The sequence below is a fragment of the Gymnoscopelus microlampas genome, assembly GCF_963454915.1.
Source record: "Gymnoscopelus microlampas genome assembly, chromosome: 21".
NCBI lineage: Eukaryota > Metazoa > Chordata > Actinopteri > Myctophiformes > Myctophidae > Gymnoscopelus > Gymnoscopelus microlampas.
In genome coordinates this window covers 30,159,496-30,175,918 of record NC_139958.1, presented here as the reverse complement: position 1 = coordinate 30,175,918, position 16,423 = coordinate 30,159,496, and the positions used below count along the sequence as shown (strand labels likewise).

Here is a 16,423-nt window from a genome sequence, read left to right as displayed (position 1 = left end):
GGCTCATCAAAAGCACATTTTCAGATTGTCTAAATACATACTGAACAGTCTCATTTGAATTGTTTTAACCGTGACTTCCTTTCTCCCTTTTTGTCTCCGCCAGGCCGAAAGGCATGGCGAGAGAGTATGTTTTACCCTCTGTCCGTCCGTCCGTCCGTCCGTCCGTCCGTGTGTCTGTCCGTCCTGTCCGTCCGTTAGCAGCTAATCTCTGGCACCGTTGGCCCGGCCGCTGCGAAACTGTGCACGCACACTCCCTGGATGCCAATTCAGAACCTCTGGCCCAAATCTTTCAGATTGGCCTGTTATAGCGCCACCAGGAGGCCGATATGTGCAAAACACATTTATTGATACTGCTCCTACAGATTTTGTCCAAACATCACACAAATCGGTACACAGTATCTCTATAGTCATGTGATCAACACAGATGTATCCGATTTCCCATGTTCCATCCTGATTGCCTAAGATTGGCTTCCAAAGTTTGCAGGATTGGTCCGTTTTGAACAAAATGCCTCAAATCATGAACGCAGCTTGTGATTTCCGTGAAATTTCACACGCACATTTCTATTAGGCCAAGGAAGAAATGCCACCCTTGTCACATTGGCCTGTTATAGTGCCAGCAGCAGGTCTAATTTAGCAAAACACATTTTTGGAACAATAAAATGCCTCAAATCATGAATGCAGTGTCCGATTGCAGTGAAAAGCCCTTGAACAAATGGCACCCTTTTCACATCGGCCTATTATAGCGCCACCAGGAGGCCACAATAACGTACCTGACCTGGCGGAGACCTGTGCTCCGAGGAGCACTTTTTCTAGTTTCCTTTCACTTCTTACCCGTCCCCCAAAGACCAGTGACCACGTCAATCACAATCCAGCAACCAAATATGCAGTAATATAGTTAGAAATAGCTATGGTTCTGATGAGGTTATCAATACAGAAATACAGAGAAATCCATACTGTGGCTTATTCATGACGTACAAACTAAAGGGGAGTGCAGGGGACAAAGTGTCATGGTGGGTTATAGATGCCGGGGTTGGGTTTCCTATGCATTGTAGATGCAACTAGCCATTATGCTTAATAATTTATACCACACCGTACAATGGTGTGGCATGCCGAAAATAGCTACAAGCTCATAATATGTCATCGTGACGTGTTGCGAGCTTGCACGTCAGCTATTTTCTGTGTGGCACACCGTCGTACAATGAAGTATGAATCAGATTTGTCTTCATTCTTGTCTTTAGCAGAGAAGAGAGGCCGATGCACCCAGAGACCCCGTGGGGTCATTGTGCATTTACCTCCTCATCAATAATGCACAGCCTTCCATTTGAACCAGCAGGCTTTGAAATAACCACATAGCCATGTGTGTAGGCATATGTATTCACCATACACAGTCTAAACCTCAGTGTTGATTTAACTCGAAGAACTTAGTCAAATGGAATGGACCCATTTGTTAAGTAGCGCCGATCTACATGATCGGCTATTTTCGATATTTTGGGGGGGAAATATTATTATGATTTATTTATTTTAATCTGCCCAAAATAGGAAAACCAGGGATAAAGTGGTTGAATCAACACTTCCATTCAGGATCATAGATTCTCAGAGTTGGACTAGATATTTTACTCTCAAACTTGCATCATGATCCCCTTACTATGAGACGTTTCGCTACAGGAACAGCATAACCCTTAGTGTAAAAAACAAACCTTGTGCCATCGTCATGCTCTCAGTTAAACTAGCACCCGAGACTTTTCTGTTATATTGTTTATTATCCATTTTGGCACTCCATTATCCGTCGCCAAAATGAATGTTCTGCTAGTATTCGGTGGCCTCGCTGTGTGGAGCTTTGCAATGTCATGCACCCCAAGCAGAGAAGTGTTGTATTGTGATAAGATATTTGATGGACTTTTTCCATTTATTTCTTTTTACAGTATGATTCGAGAGAAAGCTATCAGTGTGAAAATGTACTGTGACTATACGTACAGTATGTGTGCTGCATCGCTGATGGTTGATTTCTTATGCTGGTAGTAGAATTGCAGTCACACACTACTCTCAGCACTGCAGTGCAAAGGGGTGGTTCTCTCTCTGAGTGATAGTAGCCTACCCAAATAATGGATGTGATGTGGATGATCTCAGAATTCACTCAGTGACCAGCTGCGCTTGTTTCGAGTTCAGCTTCATTTATTGTTATCCAAATATTACAATTTTAACTTCAGTCTCCTTTTTGTTGTGTCAATATTGCTAAGGGTTATTTTATATGACCTTTAAACAAAACAATATAATCTGTGTATCTTCGGATTCAAAATAGTCCCACATTCTTGATTCAGATGTATATTATACGAATGGATTGTTTCTATGGATCTCTATTAAGCTGTTTGTGAGTTGCAGTGTTTCATAATCTTTCTCAGAACAGTCACATCACAAGGTAATATTTTAATAGAAAGCTGTCTACCCTCTGGCATGTACCAGCCCATCAACGCCCTCCTGATTTCAGGATTCACTGCTGTGACACACACACACACACACACACACACACACACACACACACACACACACACACACACACACACACACACACACACACACACACACACACACAGTGTGGACAGGGGCTTCCAACATCGATGTATGATGACGTTTTAAATGTCAGCGTAAAGTTATTGGTTATGGAAGAAGTATAGCTGTAAACGTCATTTGTTTCCAGCTCTGGCCAATGAAGATGAGTCCATCTAAAGATTTAGTAGCTCACAAATTATTAAATGATCACTACTGACTCACGGGGTCTTGTGGGAGGGGAATCATGCAATTATGGTGATAAATCCGTGATCAGTGGTGGAAGTACTCGGATATTTATCTATCAAAAGTAGCCACCATGTAGAAATAGCCTACTCTGTTACGTAAAAGGCCTGTGTTCCAAATGTTACTTGAGTAAAAGTACAAAAGTATTGGCATCATAATATACTTAAAGTACCAAAAGTAAAAGTACTAAAATGTTTGAAAATAGCAGATCTACAAGCTCACAATGCTTGTGAGTTTGTAGATCGGCTATTTATTTATTCTATGTATAAAATAGGGCTACAAAGTGGCTAATGCATGTTTTATAATATAAAAATTTAGATTTGCAAAGTAACTAGTAACTAAAACTGTCAAATAATTGTAGTGGAGTAAAAGTAGGCCTACAATATTTGCCTCTGAGATGTAGTGGAGTAGAAGTGAAAGTATTGGAAATTGGAAATAGCCTACACCACTCAAGTACAAATGCCTCAATTGTACTGTACAGTACTGTACAGTACTGTACAGTACTAAGTAAATGTACATAGTTCCTTTCCACCACTGTGAGTAGCTCACAAGTTATTAACCTAAATGATCACGACTGACTCATGGGGTCTTGCAGGAGGGCAATTCAATTATGGTGATAAATCCGTGATCCAAAGTTATGCTTCTTAGGCCATCTGCAAAGTGTGCGTCAAGCAGTGGTGTAAAGTAACTAAGTACATTTACTCAAGTACTGTACAATTTTGAGGTATTTTTTTTTTACTTTACAGGAGTATTTCAAGCTTTCAGTACTTTTACTTCTACTCCACTACATCTCGGAGCCAAATATTAAACTTTTACTCCACTACAATTATTTGAAAACTTTAGTTACTAGTTAATTTGTAGATTTTAATTATTATCACAAAACATACATTAACCACTTCAGCCCTATACATTTTGGCCATTTGAAAATAGCCGATCTATGAAAATCTTTCATAGATTGTGAAATTTCTACTTTTGGTAGCCTACTTTAAGTAGCCTACATTTTGACACAAATACTTTTGTACTTCTACTCAAGTATCCATTTTGAATTCCGGACTTTTACTTGCAACAGAGTATTTCTACATTGCAGTATTGATACTTTTACTTTTGAGTAGCATACAATTGAGTAGCATACTTTTTCCACCACTAGCTCTCTCTCTCTCTCTCTCTCTCTCTCTCTCTCTCTCTCTCTCTCTCTCTCTCTCTCTCTCCTCAAGGAGAGTGGACGAGAAGGACGGGGGAACAGATTTCAGCACCGAGAGCTGTCCAGTCCAAGCCTCTTGAACTGTCTCACTCTGTCTGGAGGAACGGAAACACGATCCTCACATTGTAATATTCGCGCAGAACTGTCAGGGCAAGCGCTTTGAAATACATTATCTAGGTATTATTAGTATTTTCTGGGCACCGTGCATCTCCTTGGGGACATCGATCGCTACTATAAGGAACCCAGCCATATACTTCATTCAAGCAGTCTTTGCAATGCTGTACGACCGGGCGTGAAGCGTTTAAGAAAAAAAGTCCCAAGTCGCTGTTGTGTGTAGCCTCGTCTTAGGTGAGTAGCCTATATAATGCCTTATATGATTTCTTAATATTTTTAAAAGAAAATTAACATAAATGGAAAACTGTCAAGTGGGATCAGGCTTTGTTCCTTTGGTGTTTGGGCTGCCATTATGACTAATGAGGATTGGTCCCTCATTAGCCTACCGATGATTAATGGCATTTGTGAGATGAATGTAGTGGGTAATCCACAGCCGCGAAATACAGGTCAGCATCTCGGGTGTGAATTCGCACCGCTTGCCATCAAACTAGGAGTTGTCTTTGTGGTTTCTTCTATGCAAAGCCTGCGTCTCAAAAACAAGGCATTAACCAAATGGCTATCAGGAAAGGGAAAGTAAAAATATGCTATAAGTGGAAACATTTCTTGCTCATTTAGTAGGCTAGTCTAATATTGATGATATATTGGTAAGCGTCTAATATTGTAGCTGCAAGCATGTGGTCTTTAAGTTTGGGTTTTGACATTGATAATTGGCTATATTGCGATATTCATCCATTCGCACCTGTCTGGATGACTTATTAGTCATGCAGTGACAGTGACAGTGTCATACAAGGTCTCCCCAGCGGGAGACTTTTGAGTTTGCTTTGAGTGTGCTTCACATTTCACTGACCATTTGCATAATATGCTCACTTTACACAACAGGCTCTGTCATATGTCCTCCTTCCCAAACCTCAACATTGTGGTTGTCAACGTGGGGTTCGAGGACCCCCAGGGGTCCTTGAGGGTATTCCAGGGGGTCACTGGCTAAATTCTGTATAGGCTAATCTTCACCAGTATTATGTAGGCTACAGGTAAATACATCTGGACTAGAGAATGCACAATAATAGTTAGTTCGATAAGGCTACAATAAAGGAATTCTGTACCAAATTATAGACCATGGGGCCAAACCATGGGTTGCATAAAAAAATAAAATACAGTATATATTAATTAATATCAATTGGGAGGGATTAAAATCTTATCAAATGGGGGTTTAGTGGCCATGCAAATACATATCAAATTGGGGTCCTTGAAATTAAAAAGGTTGAGAATCACTGGTGTTGTAAGGGATAGAGGGCACCATCTATTGTTTTTCTTTTTTCATCTGCCACATTTTACAAACCCCAGTGCACTGTAGCCTACCTTACACCCCAATTAGACCACCCACCGGCTGGCCTGGTTTTGGCTCAGTACTGTCAACCTTGGACTGAGCCCTTCTCCACAGTCTGTGACCGATCCCTGGAGCCTGTGCTGCTTCCCTGCTGCTTGCACACTACTTATTGTCAGTCAGTCCCTCTTAGCGTATTGGCTGGCACAGGCGCTCTCCTTGCAGTGGGCTCGGTGCCAATGTGATGTTTCTCTCTACGCAAAAAAAAAAGATGCATTCAGATTTAAATTCCTTCATGTTCTGCAGTTTCTGTCACGACAGGCTCCTGTTGGCTTTTGGTCTGGAATCTAAACCCTATGCGGTTGTCATACTTGAGTTGGTTTTAGGCACAGGCTGTCATGAGTAATGTTGAGCAGCAGTGTTGCTGTTTTGCTGTGTGTTGAAGACTAGTGACAGCGCACCTCACACAGAAAAAAAGGAGAATCTAGTTTTACACAGTCTTTATTGATGAAATCAGCAGTTTGGTTCTGTAATGTATTTGTACTTACTGTATGGCTGTGTGTGTGTGTGTGTGTGTGTGTGTGTGTGTGTGTGTGTGTGTGTGTGTGTGTGTGTGTGTGTGTGTGTGTGTGTGTGTGTGTGTGTGTGTGTGTGTGTGTGTGTGTGTGTGTGTGTGTGTGTGTGTGTGTGTGTGTGTGCGTGCGTGCGTGCGTGCGTGCGTGCGTGCGTGCGTGTAGGCCTATGTTTGCACGTACAGCTCTGTGTTTTGAACGTTTGTTAATGATTCTACTCACTAGCTATTACATGGGGCTCTGGCTGAACTCGTTAGTGTAATTAGTTCCAGGTCTTTGCCTCACTGGTCGTGGATGAGAACTTTGGCTAAAAGGGGATTCATTCTCATGAAAAGGAATGCTTTGTAGAGCTCCCATTCATAGTACACCCAGTGCCCCCCCCCCCCCCCCCCCCCCCCCCCCGCTCCACAATCCCCCCATCCCCACACCCGCCCCCTGAAATGAGGAATGAAAGAGAGGATTGGTTAGGATTCTATTCACCACATACCATTGACAACCAGAGGCCTTGGGAAGAAACCCATATGCAGTCACAGCAAGTGTGGAGAGTGTAAAACTAAACTTATCTACACCTAAACTTTCCTGTAAAGGCTGACGATATTACTTTTGAGAATAGACATACGCAAATAGACATTGTGTGAGAGGTCCTCCCTTAAAGATTCACTGGTTTTCAACTTTGTGTGGCCAAGGCACAGCAATGGGCAAGTCTAAATCTCAAGGCACACCTGAATATAGGACAGAAGTCCTGACGTCAAACCCATGCTCCCAGGGTCACAGCAGTGTTTTCCCATTTAAAATCCCATAGACATTTCTTTTTTAATCACATTAACTGTAACTGTATTACAAAAAAAAGTATTACAAAAAGTCTGGCGATTCCGTCAGGGAGGTGGCTTTGTGTTGTTTGTTTTTTGTAATTAAAGTAGGCTTTGTGTTGTTTGTGATATTTAGTTATATTTAATACCGTCTGTGTTGGGAGAAAATCAAATAAATTCTGCGGTGGTACCCGGAAGTAGCATTGGAAACTACAGTAGGGAACCACATGATTCACTGTCCACACTGACATTTGATATCAGTGTGTGTTATTATTTAGTTTGTTTGATGAAACAACTAAGAACTGACAACGCCATTCTCCTATAGAAATTAAAAACCCAATGCAACGCCACGTGGTGCTTATTATGTGAGCCGGTGGCCCCAGAAGGTGGCCGCATGTGTAATGGGAGATGTAGTCGTTCTAATCTAGAATACTAGAATTGTAGTCAATTTGTGGGAGGCCCTTTATTTTCAGCATCAAATGTTTTTCAGCATCAAATCAAAGAGTCAGACGATTTTACTCATTTTGTCATTTTTGGAACACAGATGTGATATTGAAAAACTCAAATGGGTCTTTGAATGTCAGCCTTTGGTTCTGTACATAGCAAAAATAGCTGATCTACAAGCTCATGACATGCCGCGATGAGATGCGTTGTGAGCTTCCAGATCTGCTGTTTTTGCTATTTTTGAACATTTGTGGGGAAAAAAAGTTTAAATAAATATATATATAAATAGGGTTAGGGTTAGGGTTTTCAAGGTGTTTTTAAGGTGTAGAATTTGCCTTGGGAAATTAGTGTGCATAAAACTGATATTGTAAAACAAATTAAAATAATTTATAACTTTTTGCATAGTTGTTTTGAACACCTGGACACCAGTGTGCCTCAGCGCACCATTTGGGAACCATTGACTTACTTCAATTACATTGTTAACAGTTTTCTGAAAAACTTATGTTACTATATCAGTGGTTCACAAACTTTTTCATCTCAAGGAACTCCAAAATGATATGTATTTGGCCGCCGATTCCCATCACAAAATATTTTGCTCCAGGGATCCCCCAGAAGCAAAGATTTGAGTTAAAATTGCATGAGCTCCTCTAGGTCCTGACTCCTGATAACTTCTCACGGTGACTTCTGGGCAGCGGGAGACTGAATACTAATATTGCGTCCCAGTGAGACTCCAACACACTGCTGTCCATGGCAGCAAATGGATTCTAATTCAAACCGAACATTCATTTCCTGTTTTAGCATATTATGCTCAATCCCTGCCAAGACAAAAATAGATCCACCAGCAGGGGACTTACATGATACGTCTCTCTCCTCTCTCACTCCATTCCTCCCCCATTTCTTCTCTATTGTTCCCTCTCTGTAAGAAGCATCTAATTAACAAAATCGATTTACTGTTAAATGGAATTGCACTTTTCCCACCAAGGTAATGGAAACAAAACCCAAAAGAGTGGTTTTGATTATTGCGCTCATGTTCAGGCAGCGCTTGACATGGTCTAGCTCTGGTAAAAACCCAAGAGTGGTTTTCTTTATTGTGCTCACGTTCAGGCAGCACTAGACATGGTCTAGTTCTGTTAAATGAAGTGTGGAGACACTACAAGAGGAATACCTATAGCAGCAGGAGAAGAATCACAGGGATTTGACTTGGGGGGGGGGGGGGGGGGGGGGGGGGGGGTTGCTTCAACCAAATTCCTGTGAGCTTTATCTTTCCTCAAGTTGTAAAGTTTCAGGGTACAATTTGTAACAACAAAGCAATCGCATTGCATAATGTGAGGTTATAGATCTGCTACTTTTGCTATTTTGAAATAAATAGATGCGTACATGTATTAATAAATAACTTACTAATCCTCTTTACCATACATAGGGCATTCACCAGAGCTCTCCATCTCACTCTCTTCTGGGCCTGGGCTTTTGCTTCCTGCCAGCTCACTTCAATGTTCTTTATGTCTTGGAGTGTGCATAGACATATAAAGGTAGACCCCTCCTCTGGCTCTGAAGCGTCTGTATGGCGGACGCGCTTCCGCTTCCGGGGGGGGCAGCTGGAAATTTCCGCGTGCGCCACAGAAGGGGGCGTTCTGTAGGCCAATCAGAGGCAAGTGGGGGCGGGACAACTAGATTCTGGCAAGTCCTGGAAAAGACGCGCTGTGGTTGGTCAGTAGTCAACACGCTGTGATTGGCCAGTGCCAGTTCCCCCGGAAATATGGCGGCCACCATACCAAACAGGTCTCTCCAACGAACTGCAGAGGCCAATGAGGTATCTAGGTTTCTATATCTATGGTGTGGAACGTCTCCAGGTGTTTCTCTGCCTACCCTGTTTCCTCTTTCCCTGTGGGTTGTCCAGGGCCTGTCTTGTGATGTTATTTGTGTCCTTTCTAAGGGTGTGGCCTATCTATTTCCACTTCCTCCTTTTGATGGTACTAACTATAGAGAGGTTTCCTGTTAGTAAACATGAGAGGAATATGACCGCGCAGCTGCGGGGGGAAGCCTATGGGTGCGTTTGGAAATTACGCACCGGAGCACACTCGCCTATTAGTTTGTATTGGCCAGTGCGCTCACTGCCGCTCAGGGCTGTATTTTCGAACGCGCCTTCACCCGGGCATGCGCAGATTGCGCATTCTGCTCTGTGATGACGTCGCGCGGAAATCCGTCTATATTGCAGCCATAGAGCATGACAGTCTTCAGGTTGGTGTTGAAGATCCATAGCTTGGTGTTGTTAGAGAGCTACTTTGATAGCCAGATTCGATATCCTAAATACCAGCTGTGCTTTGCCGATTCGAAGCTCTATATCCCTGTCTGCTCCTCCATCTCTGCTGATGTTGCTCCCTAAGTAAGTGAAATGCTCCACGTATTCTACCACCCAACTGCTTGGGCCAATCACCCACCCAGCCGTAAAAAAAGCGATAACAGAATCAGAAGAAAAATAAGTATAAATAAATGGAAACATTTAGAACATTATTTCCCAAAGTAGCAACTTTTTGTATTATACATTTTTTATTAAGTTGTAAAATGATGATATAATCAAACATAAATATCAAACATATCCAACTGTCTACATTTCACAGAAGGAAATGCATGTATTTAATTCAGTCTGACCAGAAGCACGATAAAACGATATCCCCAGCGGTGATACAATGAATGACCAGAGGGGGGGAATCTAAAGCAGAGGCATAGATACCCCCCGCCCCACCCCCAGCAAATCAAACCCCATGTATATAATCCGAAAGTATTCAGATCTCTAAATTATCCACAGTGTTGACACTAGCTGGCAGTCCGTTTGAAATGGATGGCAGATTTATTACTCGAGATGGACCTTACTGTAGACGGAATCTAATGTCACATAAAAGTGTCTGAAATGCACTTTCGTTGAATGTGTGTATGGGGGTGGGGGGTGTGGGTCGGGGGTATTCTGTCGCACTGCAGCTTTGATAGAGTGGAATATTCTCTGCCATACATGTCAGGTTCTGCCCCAAGGAGTGCCCATGTTTTCCTTCCCCATCATCTATTTATAATTTTATCCTGGGGCACTTAAATCATTCAAAGGGGTCTGGCCTGGAGAGTAGAGTGGTAGAGGTAGCCTGAAAGAGATGTGACCCCCTTTCTCGCAGCCCATACTACTGGTGTATGATAAGAAGGAAGGACATATAAGGAGGGCCGCTTCCATTTTTACCCCAAGAATTAATAGATTCCATAGCTTCTGCTGTTAGGTAATAGGTGACGGATTTAACGGCGAAGGTGAATACTGTTCTCAAAATACAGCCTGAATGAAGGTTCTCTAGTGTATAAGCAGCAGCGCCCCAGTGTGTCATGAGAGCAAGGTACCAGTCTGAATATGCATACGATTGCAGGTATTAAGCTGCACAAAAGTGGCTGTCAGTCATTATGTAAGAAAAGCAATAAAATAAAATGACAAAGTCAAACACACTCTTGAGCATTTCCATAAGAAGCTCAAGGAAAAAGAAAAGCTTTGGGAGTCTCCGACTTAAGATACAACAGGACTAGGTTACACAGTTCTCTCTGATAAGCCGAGGTATCAAAGCAAGGTACTGACGTATTTGTGTCAGATTCAACTTGCTTGCCCGCAGAGAGCAAAGAGGAAAGGGGGAAAAAACACAGCCTTATTTATCATTCATAAGTTAACGTCAAAATGACAAGGTCCTCTCCGTGCACGGTTTTCCCTCAACAGCGGGAGGCCTGTTCAACCCCTTCTTTGGAGGATTGTAAGTGCTGTGAAGTGTTGGATGCTCCAGGAAACATGGCTTTTTCAATCTGTCTCTGTCCTTCCTGCGTGTACTCCCTCTATGAAGAGGGGGACCAACATATCTGTGACAATTTCAACCGATGTATTTGTCGCAGTGTACTGTATGACCATGTGTAAAACGCTAGAGGCAGGGATTAATTTGTGCCAGAGCTGGCCGGAGCTCGGCTCTGTAACCTGCCTTGTGCACTCCGGGACCTGTAGAAGGTGTTCCGTCACTTCAAATGCACATACATTTTCATTTTAGGCTATTTATTATTAATTCAGCTTTCACATTTTCCCCTCAATGTCCCTTCCTGCAATGGAAAAGGACCGTGGATGAAATGAAACTGAGTTACGTTCGTAAATTGCCACAATTTAAACACTTTAAATTGTTGCGCCCGTGAGCCGGGTGATCCGACTCCTACGCTCACTTTGTTAGTTGCAGAGGACTCCGCAAATAACGTAAAGGCCCCGCCTCCCCCTCATGTCAAAGTAATTATAAATGTTTTAACTTGATGAGAGGACATGTGGAAATAATCTTAGAGAGAGAGAGAGAGAGAGAGAGAGAGAGAGAGAGAGAGAGAGAGAGAGAGAGAGAGAGAGAGAAAGAGAGAGAGAGGGAGAGAGAGAGAGAGAGAGAGAGAGAGACAGAGACAGACAGACAGACAGACAGACAGACAGACAGACAGACAGACAGGTAGGTTCATGAGCTCCGGCACCTAATAGTTTACAAATTAAGCACTGGATAGATGTCTGTTGGCCTTTCAGTCTGGGCAGCAACAACCAGTCAGATTGTTGAATATGACAGGTTAGTAACCACATAGCATTTCCTCTATGGAAACGCCGAAATACTGTTAAAACACTTTTAAACTCTCTACCCATTCAGTGATGGACGTCCCCATCCGCCCCCATCATTATACCATATCCTGCTTATTACAGCTATTAAAATAACATTTCCAGCCTGGCGGACAATAAAATAGGAATACACAGGGAATAATTGTACATACTTTTTTCCTATACTCTCAAGTCTACTTCCACTTATTAGTACCTCACTACAACCCTTGGTGGGCATTACATTTTCCAATATAGCCTGGCTTGTCTCACTGGTTAGAAACCGGCTGAGGCACTGATATGAATTCACATAAAAAAAAGCTCAGGTTGTGGGAACTCACACAGTTGGCTTTCATTTTTTTGTGTAGAGACACACTGTACTACAAACAGGGTCCTACACAGACACTGTGTGAGAGATGTAGGCAATGTATCTGATTCTGAACCGGTCGAATGTGTCAAATAAATCACATAGATAGAGCCTAACCTTGAGACTGCGTGATGAATGATCAGACTCAGCGTTCTCCTGGAACTTGGGCAATCGTGACATCTCCAATGTAATGTATGTAGTGAGAGCAGCAAGGGGTGGACAGCCTAAGTACACACATGGCCCGGGAGGCTTTTAGAGTGACGTGGGAGGCAGAGAGAGGGGGATGACTCCCATTTCACTCCAGATAAATGTGATTGAATTTCACACGACCACTTACGTGGAGCTTGGATGGACAAGATTACATTTCAAAGCAAGACACATGTCCCATAAGTACCATGTAATCAACTTGAATCCACAGCAGTGCCTTGTTCAATAATGGCATTCAAGGCTGTGTTTCATTCAAGTAGAAATGAGAACAAACAGAGTTGTCACATCTTGTGTGTAATCTTCGTGTTTTACTGTCCTTTTCATAACCATGCGTTTATCCATTTAGATTAAGATTACGAGGTCCCACTGTTAAAAAGGCGTGTGTGACTTTTCATCGCATCGGCTCTGATAACTGACTTTTCATACTCTGAGGTTAGATGTTTTTTCTTTTTTAATCTTGCCAGCAAAGTCTTTGTGAAATGTTTAATTGAATAGTATTACTCAACTAATTAACATATTTCTCTATTTCCAAAATATAAACAAATACATTTTTCAAATAAAAATAAATCACCACCTACAGTACATAAAACATCAGTGAAACCCTTGCGGGGCTGTAAAGTCATTGCTTAAATATTTGTAAGATTAACCCTTGAACCACTTCACTGACCGGGATCTCCCAGGGGTCTATGCGCCCCCTCCTTTAATCTCACTCACTCACTCATCCCATGGCCTAGGGGGCCGTAGGGGTGTCATGGTGGATGCTTGGGCAGTCAGGAATCTCCACCGCTCTCGATCTTTTGCTGTGCGTAGCAGGGTTTGGAAGCTGCCTGCAGCCAGTCCACTCCTTGATGTTGTCCGTCCAGGACTTTCTCTGCCTGCCTCTTCTCCGCTTTCCCTCCGCTGTCCCCTGTAGGATGGTCTTTGACAGGGACGTATGTCTTGTGCCATGATGACCATACCAGGCCAGTTAGCGACGTTTTACTGTTGAGAGTAGAGGCTCCTGTTCTCCAGCATGGTAACTAATTGTCTAACATAATCATTTGTCCGGTGTTCTTTATATGATATATGTAGCATTATTCTGTAGCACTTGCTTTCAAGGGACTGTATCCTGTGCTCAGTGTTCGCTGTGAGTGACCAGCTCTCACAGCCATAGAGTAAGGTGGAGAGTACAAGTGACTTGTAAAGTCTGACCTTCACTGGGAAGCTGATAGTGTTACTTTTCCAAATACTGGCCAGTCTGGTCATGGCTGATGTTGCTATGCCAATTCTTGATTTTATCTCTTTTGTGGAGCTGCCATAAGCCATCTTCACTTACAAAGGACCCGAGGTATTTAATCCCTCTTCAACAAATATCTTCGCCAAAAATAGCCGACCTACAAACTCACCAACGTGTAGCATACTCACATTGTGGCATTGATGGACTGTTTTCGCCAAATTATCACCTACAGTATTATGAGATGCCCAGAAAAGGGACGCAAGAGTTAATTTGTTTATGCTCTTATTTAGACACAGAGACATGGAAGAGGGCATATGAGATGACACATTGCAAGCCACAGGCCAGACTCAAACCCAAGTTGCCACAGGGACACATAGGCGATGTTTACTCCCTACGAGTCCCTAGCACACAATAATGGGATTATCACCCTCATTCAGAAAAATAACCCCCTGTGTGAAGGAAGCGGTGCCTTTGAGGAGTTTATTTAATTGGGCTATATATGAACTAGAGAAACAATGTTAAGTGTGTGTGTGTGTGTGTGTGTGTGTGTGTGTGTGTGTGTGTGTGTGTGTGTGTGTGTGTGTGTGTGTGTGTGTGTGTGTGTGTGTGTGTGTGTGTGTGTGTGTGTGTGTGTGTGTGTGTGTGTGAGAGGTTGTTGACTTAAGCAAGGGGGGGGGCTGGTGGGGCATTGTTCTTCACTTGAGGTCAGCATGTGGTCTCCTGAGGTCATAAAGGCAGAGTGTGTGTGTTTGTGTGTGTGTGCAGCTGTGAGGTCATGAGGTCGCGCTCATTTCTCGTGCTCGGACATAACACCCAGACACGGTCAAACGTAGAGCGGCTGGCACCGCTAATAAGGACAACTGTTTACATGAGTTGCCTAAAGCACTATTCCACTAATATTTCTGTTTACCTGCAATAGAATATTGTTCAATTTTTTCAGAAGTTGAGACTTCTGTCGATGTCGATGTTTTCAAGGTTCACAACTGACTGAAATCCAAGCAGCTTACTATTGCTCTGTTATGTATCTCCCATGGTTGCACTTGTTGCTATATTTATGAAAATTATACCATCTATTTTGCGCTTTATAAACAATGTTTCCTCCTTTGCTACTAGGGAAGATTGTATACAGTATGTGTGGGATATATATTAGTCGCAGGTATCACTACAAGAACTCTGATTGAGACTCCTAGTTAAATTAAGATGGTAGCCAGTAGCTACTCTACATTGTAATTAGAACACACAATTGTTTCAGAGTAAGGCAAGTAGGCAACAAGAATATGTCCACCAGGAAGACCAGTCATTATCATGTGGCTATTAGTTGTGATTGAACATTAGGGATGTCAGAAATCCTTTGTGGCTAAACACAGCAAGTGTTGATATTTCTAAGCCCTTATTCTGTGAATACTGTTTTTGTAGGTCCCTATCTATATCTCTTTGTATGGAACATGTCTTTCACAGACTTTGTCATATTGACCTTTTTGCAACTTGTTGTAATTTGTTTAAGCATTATTGCTCTTAGTGATCCATGATGACACGTGAATGAAAGTGTTTTATTCTCTAATGGACTTTCCATTGAGACTGCCACCTGCAGAACAGTGCAGATTATATTATTGTCACACATTTGCTATTGGCTAATTGAGAGCACTACCTCTGCCACTGTTCTGTATTTGAATGCCTCCTCAGCCCGCAGCATTCATAACTATGAGGGAGATGTCATAGACATCGAAATGTCAGTCACCTCTGCTAGCACCTTAAAATAAAAAAGGCTTAAATGTCCGAGCTGCTCCAGTGTCCTCTCTGGACCTGCCTTGTTCTGGCTGAGGCGCGGACGCGGTGGTATTCCTCTTCTTCTGGTGATATTACATGTACTGTATCAGAGTATGTCAGTAAAAGATGTCAGTAAAACTCCACTAGCTTGCATTAGCATACACCAAAACCTCAAGCTTTGAGGCTCATTTTGACACCAAACCAAGGAAGTTAAAAGAGGAATGGCCACAGGGTCAAAAAATTGAGATATGCCGGTATTGCATATTATGTGTAATTTAAGGTTTTTTTTTCTTTTTTTTTTCTACCAGAGCTTTCGGTTACAATGGGCAGATAATCTGGGGATTTTCTGCACTCAAATTCTTCTTCGGTATGGTAAATTGATTGATTTCAAGTCATTGTTTGCGGAAACTATAGACTATTGAATATCCCGTTATCGTATTACGCCAGCTTGCTATTCTTTGATTTCGCAATGTTACATACATTTTAGACCCACTGACTATGTAACAGGCTAGTTTACAGACATTGTAAGCAAGCTGACATGAAGCAAATAGAAATATTTCATGTTGTTTATAGCTGGTTTTCGTACTAGACGTGGGTGTAATACATTATGCTCTGTATACTGTAAGTCGATATGGGTACCTTGTACTGCTTTACCACTCTATGTGTAGCTATTCCTCTATGCAGTTGGTGTCAAAGGTCGCTTTTTCCCAAGATGGGAGCAAAGCACACATAAACACATTGTTTAAGCTTTAAAACAAGACCATTCAAATCATCAATGTTGTGACATCCACGTTTACAGTACATACTGTACAGTCAATGGTTCACACAAATGCATGCATGCATGCAAGTGCTTGGATATGCACTCACATGATTGCTTCCTGGCACAGTCATGAACATGCAGATGGACACGCATGGGTAGCAGACAGTGGTGGAAAGTAACTAAGTACATTTACTTAAGTTCTGTACTTAAGTACAATTTTGATATATTTGT

At 42.3% G+C, this 16,423-nt stretch overlaps 1 protein-coding gene across 1 annotated transcript in view; it reads left to right on the top strand.

Annotated features, from left to right (window-relative positions):
- The first annotated feature begins 4,211 nt into the window (after nucleotides 1-4,211).
- The window catches only part of phf24 (PHD finger protein 24), a 45,784-nt gene continuing 33,572 nt past the window's right edge, over nucleotides 4,212-16,423 (top strand). The window contains exon 1 of the mRNA XM_084046624.1: nucleotides 4,212-4,339. The gene's annotated coding sequence lies outside the window, so the exon portion shown is untranslated. The remainder of the gene's footprint in view (nucleotides 4,340-16,423) is intronic.